This window comes from Arvicanthis niloticus, chromosome 13, assembly GCF_011762505.2.
Source record: "Arvicanthis niloticus isolate mArvNil1 chromosome 13, mArvNil1.pat.X, whole genome shotgun sequence".
Taxonomy (NCBI): Eukaryota; Metazoa; Chordata; class Mammalia; order Rodentia; family Muridae; genus Arvicanthis; species Arvicanthis niloticus.
The window spans coordinates 11,680,264-11,688,591 of record NC_047670.1 but is presented as its reverse complement, the minus strand read 5'-3'; the positions used below and the strand labels follow the sequence as shown (position 1 = coordinate 11,688,591).

General features: G+C 40.3%; 1 pseudogene; it reads right to left on the bottom strand.

The window, feature by feature from the left end:
- Positions 1 to 1,914: 1,914 nt before the first annotated feature.
- Positions 1,915 to 2,961, bottom strand: LOC117718811 (glyceraldehyde-3-phosphate dehydrogenase pseudogene; annotated as a pseudogene).
- Between the last annotated feature and the right edge of the window lie 5,367 nt (positions 2,962 to 8,328).

Here is an 8,328-nt window from a genome sequence, read left to right as displayed (position 1 = left end):
TGCCCCCTGGACCTATAGTTATATGTGACCGAAAGCCTCCATGTGAGTGCTGTGAATGGAACCCTGTACTATGGAAGAGCAGTTAGTGCTCTTAACCTCGGTGCCACATGTCCATCCTTCTTGTTTGTCTTATAATGAGTTCTCTGGTTTATACTTGCCAAACTTGAGACTCATTTTGTCAATTACTTAGAAAGTATAAGCTTTTTATTTTCTCAGGAAATTTCTTAGCTCTGGTGACAGCTGAGCATCTTCCTCTGCTGCTTCTCCAGTTCCTAGAGACTGGGCTAAACCTCTAGAGTTGGCTTCTTAGTTTGCTTGTACAGGTCCTTCCAGAAGGTTTGAGTTCTTTACCAAAGAGTTGCAATTTCTGTTCTTTCTAAGAATGAGCGATGGCAGAGGCTGTGTGTGAATTGCAGAACTAATCACAAAGAACTCTTCTGATGCTTGAACTACTGAGTCTTGGAGGAGAAAAGTGTCACCTCAAATACATTATATTATTTGTACATTAATTACTTTATCCATGTGCAGCTCTTACTATATGGTAGGAAGGGATGCTACAAGTGTTAAAAGATGATGACCTGTGAGACTCATTGGGTAAGTTGCTTACAAATAAGTGAAGCGTTTTGTAAAATTTGACTGGATTAAAAAAGAGAGAGAACCTGGCTTTAGGATGAATGTCAGTTGACGACCATCCACTCAAGTCTTTTCTCTCAAGGTAAATAGCTATAAGTTTTCAACCCTGTCAGAAATCCAGAATGACTGAGTTAACTATAATTGTGGGAAGCACAAAACATAGCTTTTAAAACTTAGCCAATTTATAGAGACCTCTGAACACCTGGACACTCGCTCTACTTCAAAACGTTGGGGCATCTGTTCTTCTGCCTTCTGGCCCAGGATCATCTGACAGACCTTAGTACTGCAGAATTATTAAGGGCTGATTACTCTGTCTAGGCAGATATAATCAGTCGACTATTCTGCAAGTGTGTCCTTTTCTGGACAGTAATTTGTCTGTAGAAGGAAAGTGGCAATTCTTACCTAGTGGCTGTCTCACCACAACTGGAGTAACTCCAAGGATGCTCAATTTCTTCTTAGAATTCAATATAGGAAGCTGTGTGGAGCAGACAGGTCTCTAATGAAAATGAACATTAATACTGAAATGTTTGTCATGTCAATTCTAGGGATTTCTGATGTTTTGAAAACCAACTATCCATGTAAGGTAATCTGGACTGTTGCCTGTTAACTCCACTCAGCTATTTCTAAATAAAACATAGAGAACACCCTTATAATAAACTCCAAGTCATGAATTTGCTATAGTCCCTTAACTCACAGGCTGACCATCTCAAATCAGTTAAAAAAAAGTTAAAGAAGGACTGGGTCTAAGCTTTGTATTCCTAAATGTGTTATTCTGGTAAAAAAAAAAAAAGAGAGAGAGAGAGAGAGCAAGAAGAGGAAGCCTTTCTATGGCTGAATTGACTTTGGTTAATACACAGAAATCTAACTTCTTTTATGGTCTTTTAACTTTACCTAATATTTTAAGGTGGTTATATTTCTACAACACTCAATTTTCTCTTTGTTGTAAGTCATTCATCTCTGTGTTTTTTCATTCAGTGTTTGGTTTGCCAAAATAAAAAATGTAATTTCTAGTTTCTCTTGAAATTCAATACAACATCAGTGATAGGTGAAGAATTGTGTACAGTTAAACATTTTTATTTATTTATTTTTTTGGTGGGTGCATCGAACATTTATTGATGGTATTTCAGAGAGTTGGGAGGGCTCCCTAGGCCCCTCCTGTTGTTGTGGGGGTCTGGGAAGGGAATTGTGAGGAGATGCTCAGTGTGGGGGACAGGGACTCCTCAGCAACGAGGGCCTCTCTCTTGCTCTCAGTGTCCTCGCTGGGGTGGGTGGTCCAGGGTTTCTTACTCCTTGGAGTCCATGTAGGCCATGAGGTCCACAACCCTGTTGCTGTAGCCGTATTCATTGTCATACCAGGAAATGAGCTTTGCAAATTTGTTGTTGAGAGCAATGCCAGCCCCAGCATCAAAGGTGGAAGAGTGGGAGTTGCTGTTGAAGTCCCAGGAGACAACCTGGTCCAGTGTAGCCCAGGATGCCCTTCAGTGGGCCTTCAGATGCCTGCTTCACCACCTTCTTGATATCATCATACTTGGCAGGTTTCTCCAGGTGGCATGTCAGATCCACAACGGACACATTGGGGGTAGGAACACGGAAGGCCATGCCAGTGAGCTTCCTGTTCAGCTCTGGGATGACCTTGCCCACAGCCTTGGCAGCACCAGTGGATGCAGGGATGATGTTCTGGGCAGCCCCACGGCCATCACGCCACAGCTTTCCAGAGGGGCCATCCACAGTCTTCTGAGTGGCAGTGATGGCATGGACTGTGGTCATGAGCCCTTCCACGATGCCAAAGTTGTCATGGGTGACCTTGGCCAGGGGGGCTAAGCAGTTGGTGGTGCAGGATGCATTGCTGACGATCTTGAGTGACTTGTCGTATTTCTCATGATTTACACCCATCACGAACATGGGGGCATCAGCAGAAGGGGCGGAGATGATGACCCTTTTGGCCCCACCCTTCAAGTGGGCCCCGGCCTTCTCCATGGTGGTGAAGACCCCAGTGGAGTCTATGACGTGCTCAAATGATGCACCAGCATCACCCCATTTGATGTTAGCAGGATCTCGCTCCTGGAAGATGGTGATTGGCTTCCCGTTGATGACAAGCTTCCCATTCTCAGCCTTGATTGTTCCATTGTACTTGCCATGGGTGGAGTCATACTGGAACATGGAGACCATGTAGTTGAGGTCAATGAAGGGATCGTTGATGGCAACAATCTCCACTTTGCCATTTGCAGAGCAGAAGGCAGCCCTGGTAACCAGGTGCCCAATACGGCCAAATCCGTTCACACCGACCTTCACCATTTTGTCTACGGGACGAGGCTGGCACTGCACAACAAGATGCGGCAATCTCCGGAACAGGGAGGAGCAGAGAGCCAGTTAAACACTTTTAATTCTATTATTCTCTTCTGATGGTTGGGGAATTTTGTTTTGGTCAAATGAAGAATCTTCCTTAGGTATATTCAAGGCAATAGTGTGAGAGAACCTAGATTGGACCCTGTGGATATGCCAGCATGTTTATCACAGAATGTTCAGGTAAATTATCTATCTTATGTGTAAAATTACTTCTGATATTGATAGAGTAGCAATAATCAAATTATAATTCAGTTTTTTCAAACTTTCATAACCACTAACCTTACTAAAAATATGTTTTAAGTTTCAATGCAGTATATATATTAATATGTGGCTAACTAAAAATTATGGCAGTTAATCTTAGATAAAAATACTCTAATCTATAAAGTACACCCCAGTGTTCTGTTTTCTTTTCTATTCTATTCTATTCTATTCTATTCTATTCTATTCTATTCTATTCTATTCTAACTAGTAAAGTTGTTTACAACCAATCTCTCTCTTTCTCTCTGCTCCCCCCTCTCTGTATGTGTGTATGTGTGTCACAGGCAGACACACACACACTCATGAACACACATGGACACAAAGAGAGACAGACAGAGAGAGGCAGAGTATGATAACTCTACAGTCACAGGAATAGTTTGAAAAAGATTGTCTAAATGAATACGTTAAGACAGAAGTGATTTGCCAGGGCTCTGTGGAAGATCCTACTTTCTTAAGCAGAATCTTTAGTATTTTTTAGAACTAGCAATTATAAAATTCTTCTTAGTTCTTACATACTGTTTACTGGAAGTTTCTAATGATTTAAATGTAAAGTTTTGCTTCATTATTCTTATTTTTAAATTGATTCTGGAATGCACACTCAGTGCTTGTGTTGAATACCTGTAAATTATCAAGACAGTTTCTTTTAGAGCATAGTATTGTAAACAGATTAAGTAGAACATACTACATAACTAGACTCCAGCTTTTCTCCTGCTTCTCCCTCCACCACAGTGTCTGACAATCATCAAAGTCGATGGATGGAAATGCAGAGTTGATTTACTAGCAGTGTAACTCAGAACACAGCAGCTGTGAGATTGTCAGAGGAAAAGCCCATTTGTAGCCAAGAGGTTACACTAGAAGCATCAAAGGAGGGAAGCAATAAGTTGGATCTGGACTTTGCGTTTTTCTCAAAAATAGCATGAGCAAAATGCACCTGAATTTGGAGCAGAAAAAAAATGTCATTCAAGCTCACCTTTGCTTGCATACAGAATTAAGGTTTCAGTGTAAATTGTAATGAGCACATGAAAAGTGGTATAACAATATTATCAAGTTGATTCTAGCAGCATATTTGATGTGAAGATGGAGGCTTATAATTGTTTTAAAAAACAATAAAACACCTGGGCAGCTTTAATACTTAAGAATTCCTTTGTCACATTTAGTATCTTGACATGTTTTTCTCAGTTTATGTAAAAGTAAAAGAATTTAACACAGTAAATAAGACAGTTCATAGAGGAAATTATATGAACCAATAAATGACATCACACAATATTATGAATTTTCATTATTAAAAATGTGAGACTAATTAATTTCATTTTATATTTCTGTAATAATTTATTCTTTGAGGTTATAATTTACTTACATCATTTCCTCCTCTTCCCTTTACTCCTTCCAAACTTTTGCAGGGTACCTCCAATTTTCTTTTTAATGTGAAGAGACTGCCCCACTGTATCTTGACATTTTAAGATAAGTAATCTATGAGTTTTTTACGAAACTAAAATCTTAAAAATGCATTTACTTGTCTGCTTTGTATCAACTTGGTTGGAGCTGAGGAGACTTTTCTTATCTGAGAAGTTGCAGGAGTGTTCCCCTGTAGCAAGTATCTTGGAGGTTAGAGAGACTTTGAGTTGTACGAAAGTGTGATCTGTGTGGAGAGATTTGTGGATATTTGATGCAACTCTAAGGTCCAGAGCTGAAATTACTGTAAGAATCAGGATGGGTTTTAAACTAAAGAAACAATGAGTGTGCTGTGAACAGGGAGAGGAGGAAGCAAGTGTACGGCTGAGAATTGCTTTAATCACAGTTGCCTTCAGCACACGGTGCTCAGGAAATGCATCCACAGCACATTTGGAGTATCTTAGATAGGATGGTAGAGACCAGACTGTTTAAGTAGTGGCCAAGAACAACCTGACGTTCTCTGCTACAAATTGAAAGTGAAGGTTACTTTCCTGTAGACTTTATCTTAAAGCAGTAAAACGGGTAACTGCAGCTACAACTGCAAGTATTGATTTTGTAATTTCAGCAAATTAAGAACAAGACAGAAAACCTATTAAACCTTTCCACTGATTGCCAGGATACCTTTTGGTCATTCTGAGGGTGACATTAAAATTACATACACCTGTCTCTTTAAAATGAAACATATATATTTCTCAGAAGATGGTTATTTTAATGTTTATAAATATGTACATTTTCACATTTTGTTTTTATTTTTATTTATATTTAAATTTTTATTAATCATTTTATTTATTTACATTTCAAATGTTGCCCCCTTCCCAGTCTCCCCTCTGCAACTTCCCATCCTATGCCCTTCCCCTTTGCCTTTAAAAGGGTGCTCTTCCACTCATTCACCATTCTCACCTAATATCTCTAATATCACCATACACTTGGGCATCCAGCCTCCACAGGACAAAGGGCACTCCCTCCCATTGATGCCAGATAACATATGCTACATATGTCCCTCCCATTGACGCCAGATAACATATGCTACATATGCAGCTATACCCATGGATCCTATCAGCTATACTCTTTGGTTGGTGGATTAGACCCTGGGAGTTCTGGGTGGTCTGGTCAGTTGTTCTTTCTGTGGGGTTACAATCTCCTTCCATGCCTTCAGTCCCTCCCCTAGCCCTTGCACTGGGGTTCCTGGGCTCAGTCCTATGGTTGGCTGTGAGTATGTGCATCTGTATTAGGTGCTGGCAGAACCTCAGGGGACAGGCATACCAGGTTCCTGTCAGCAAGCACTTGGCATCAGCAATATTGTGCTGATATTATGGGGTTTGCTGTTGGCAGATGGGATAGATCCCTAGGTGGGCTGTCTCTGGATGGCTTTTCCTTCACTCTCTGTTCCGTTTTTGAGTCCCCGTCTTTCCCTTAAACAGGAACAATTCTGAGTTAAAAATTTTGGCATGGGTGGGTGGCCCAGTCCCTCAGTTGGGGGACTACTTGAGATAGACTCTACAGGTTCTATCTCCCAATTTTTGGGCATTTCAGATAATTGGCTCCTGGCAACCTCTCACTTAGTGGTGACTGGGATTGTATAGTGGCTCCCTGACCCATTCCCCACCCTTACGTCTCCATATTTTTATTCGATTTTCTGACATTCTGTACTTCTCTCCCGTCACTTACCATACCTGATTCTTCCCCCGCCTCCATTTTTCCGTCCCCATGCTGTCTCTTTCCCAAGTCTCTCCTTCCCTCTACATCCTGTGATTATTTTGTTCTCTGTTTTATGTAGAATTGAAGCATCCACACTTTGTTCTTCCTTATTCTTAAGCTTTATATGGTTTGGGTATACACCAGTAGTGTTATACCTGGGTCTTCATGTAGAACTATTTCCAGTTTTCTGAGGAATTGCCAGATTGCTTTCCAAGGAGATTTTACCAGCTTTTAATCCTACCAGCAATAGAGGATTGTTACTCTTTTTCCACATCCTAGCCAGCATCTGCTGTCACCTGAGTTTTTGATTTTAGCCATTTTGACTGGTGTGAGGTGGAATCTGAGGGTCCTTTTGATTTGCAATTCCCTGATGACTAAGGATGTTGAACATTTCTTTAGGTACTTCTTGGTCACTCAAGTTGCTGAGTCGAGAATTGTTGGGGACCGCACTAGTCCCACGTTGGGGCGGCTAAAAAATGTCTCAGCGTGATCAAAATGTTGAGGCCCGGGCCAACCCACATTTGGGCGGCCACTGTATCCCGGCCCAAGCTGCTGCTCCGGTCTGCAGGTCGGGTTTCAGCAAGAGCGAGAGTAAGGGCAGATTCTACCTAATGTCTGATGTGTATGAATCTCTCTCTCTGGTCTGATGTCTGGTTCTGTCTTCTATAGTCTCCTTAATGTCTGAATCCTACTGTCTGCCTCTGCATTTTATATGTCTTACTTCTAAGCCACGCCTCTAAGTTACACCTTTAATCATGCCCTTAGGTCTTGTCTCTAACTCTGATCTCTATACTTCTAAATCATACTCTTAAGTTACACACCTTTAATCTCACACACCTTTAATCTCACACACCTTTAATCTCAAGGTATCTAAACCAAGATTATCGGAGTGTTCTCAGCTGTTGTAGGCTATTGTAATTCAAGTCTCATGTCAGGGTATATGGCTCAAGATGGCTGCAAAGCTGATAGCCGCTTTCCTGCTTCTGCTAAAAGTCGGCCCCCAACAGAGAATTCTGTATTGAGCTCTGCACCCCAATTTTAATAGGGTTATTTGGTTCTCTGAACTCTAATTTCTTGAGTTCTTTGTATATTTTGTATATTAGCCATCTATCAGATGTAGAGTTGGTAAAGATCTTTTTCTAATCTGTAGATTGCCATTTTGTTCTACTGGCAGTGTCCTTTACCTTACAGAAGCTTTTCAATTTTAGGAGGTCCCATTTGTCAATTATTGGTCTTAGAACCTTAGCCACTGGTATTCTGTTCAGGAAATTTTTCCCTGACCTGATGTGTTTGAGGCCCTTTCCCACTTTCTTTTCTATTAGATGCAGTGTATTTGGTTGATCAAGTAGGAATTATCACAGTGAAGAAGCGATGGTTCAATGTATGAAAATCTATCAATGCAATCCACTATATAAACAAAGTCAAAGAAAAAAAATCACAAGATCATATAATGAGATGCTGAAAAAGCTTTTGACAAAATACAACACCCTTTTATATTAAAAGCTTGGAAAGACCAGAAATTTAAGGCCCATACCTAAACATAATAAACACAATATACAGCAAACCAATAGCCAACATCAAACTTAATGAAGAGTAAGTTAAAACAATCCCACTAAAATCAGGGATAAGACAAGGCTGCCACTTTCTCCCTATTTATTCAATATAGTTTTGTAAATTCTAGCCAGAGCAATTAGACAGCAAAAGAAAGTCAAAGGGATCCAAATTGAAAAGAAAGAAGTCAAGATATCTGTGGATAATGTGATATGCATAAGTGACTCCAAAAATTTCACCAAAGAACTCCTACAGCTGATAAATAACTTTAGTAGTATGCCTGGATATAAAATTAACTCAAATCAGTAGCCTTCCTACACTCAAAAGATACATGGCCTGAGAAGGAAATTAGGGAAATGACACCCTTCACAATAGTAACAAATAATATAA